Source organism: Bactrocera latifrons, unplaced genomic scaffold (assembly GCF_001853355.1).
Source record: "Bactrocera latifrons isolate USDA-ARS-PBARC rearing strain unplaced genomic scaffold, ASM185335v1 scaffold_1756, whole genome shotgun sequence".
In the NCBI taxonomy this organism is placed as follows: Eukaryota; Metazoa; Arthropoda; class Insecta; order Diptera; family Tephritidae; genus Bactrocera; species Bactrocera latifrons.
This window is the reverse complement of record NW_017535248.1, coordinates 10,377-12,370: the sequence shown is the minus strand read 5'-3', so window position 1 is coordinate 12,370 and position 1,994 is coordinate 10,377. Positions and strand designations below refer to the sequence as shown.

Sequence of the window (1,994 nt, the reverse complement as noted above, 5' to 3'; positions counted from 1 at the left end):
TTCTGAATCTTCGTAGAACTCCGGGGCAGATCCGAGTGGAAGGTATTGGAGCCAATGCAGCCACATACACAAAGGGTTCCACAACTGTGCGATTGGCTATCCATTGAGATACCGTGTGAAGCAGACATGTTTTTTTTTTTGCGATCCTAAAACCTAGTGTATACTTATAGCTTTTAGTTGTGAAAAATAGTGGTTGTGCAATTAAAACATCCCAGATAGTGAACCTCATATGTGGATACTAATTCTAGAGGGAAAGATAAGTACACACTGTTTTTTTTAACAGCATAAATTTCATTTGCACTTACCTTTCCGTTTTTTTTGGCAAATTTAGCAAATATAACCTTTCCCCTCTTAATAACGCGCACTTAATAATTTTTTATTTTTTATTTTTTTGTTTGTTCTGCCGTTTTTTGTTTTGATCGATCAGCTGCTCCCCTCCTCGTGTTTTCGTTTTCCCTTTTGGTTTGCAAATTGCCAACCATCGAAAACACAATAATCAGCTGGTCCGTCTTTTGGGTTTGGCATTGCCAACCATCTTTTTTTTTTTTTTTGTTTTTTTTTTTTTTTTAATTTTTGTTTGTAGGTAGTAAAGTTTGGGACAGAACACATACACCAAAGGGTGTTCCAAAACTATTCTTTCGCAGAGGATATGGCCTCTGAAAATAGTATTGGGCTAACACCGGAGAATCCTTTCCGAAGGAACTCCAAAATAATGAGAACGCCGCCCAATGGTAAGAATGAGGAGTCCGCCGCTGCTGGACCAAATAAGCGAGGAGATACCGCTGGCCAAGAAAGTTAAGAGGGCAAACCTGAGGAGATTGAAAAAGATGAAACGGTTGGCATCTTCCGTAACCTGAGCAAAAAAATTAAATAATTAGAATTGATGATGGCCGGTCAAAGGCATATTAACCAAGCTATGCGCGAATTAGTAAGCAGCATAGTGACATTACATGCCAAAACGGAAAAATTGGGATATCAAGCGAGAAGAGTTATGATAGGGAAACCATCGCAAGTACCCACCATTGGAATGATAATTGATAACACCCCTAAAAGATTGCGAGAGGCACCAGGTTATCTACCACCTACCAAAAAGCAAAAAAATTTAAACGAAAAGCCCCAATTGTCGTACAGTGGAGCAGCAAAATGAAACCAAGAGGATAATACGACTAGTCTAAACACAAGTGAAAGATGGGTAAACGTTGTAAAAAAGAAGAAACCTTTGGAAAGGAAAATCAGAACCAAACCAGATGCCATAATCATAACAAAGCAGGATGGTGCGTCGTATGCAGATATTCTGCGAAAAATTAAAAGCGACAGCGGGCTTGAAGAACTTTGTTCAAATGTTACCCATATTCGTAAAACGCTACAAGGAGATTTACTTATTGAGCTAAAAAATTGGGCAGAGACAAAAGCCGAATCTTTCCAAAGCGCCCTGGAGGGGGTGGTTGGCAAAATGGCTAAGATACAGCCCAAGACCCAAATGTCACGATAACGTACAAAGACCTCGATGAAATTACGATTTCCGAGGAAATCTGCACATCACTAAAAAGATAGTGCGGAATCGAAAATCTGGAGATATCGAATTTAAAAGTCTGCGAAAAACGCGTAGTGGCACGCAAATAGCACTTGTATGCATGCGTGCTCAAGATGCCAAGGCCGCACTTAAAGTAGGGAAAATAAAAATTGGGTGGTCGATCTGCGTCTTCGAGAATATTCGCCTGTTCYTGAATGCTATAAGTGTTTCCACCTGGGTCACATGGCGCGTAACTGCTGTAGCTCCACAGACAGATCTTCCCATTGTACACGTTGTGGAACCGCGGGACATTTAGCAAAGGTATGCACAAACGTTCCGAGCTGCATGCTCTGCAAAGAGGAGCACTCCGTACTGAGCACGACTTGTCCAAAGTATCTCGAGATGATGAAGTCTCTAAGTAAATGAGGATACTACAGTTATACCTTAACCATTGTGCAGCGGCTCAGGATTTGCTAGAACA

The 1,994-nt window shown here is 40.9% G+C and overlaps 1 pseudogene; it reads left to right on the top strand.

The window, feature by feature from the left end:
- The first annotated feature begins 649 nt into the window (after positions 1-649).
- LOC108967090 overlaps positions 650-1,994 on the top strand; it is a 5,266-nt pseudogene continuing 3,921 nt past the window's right edge.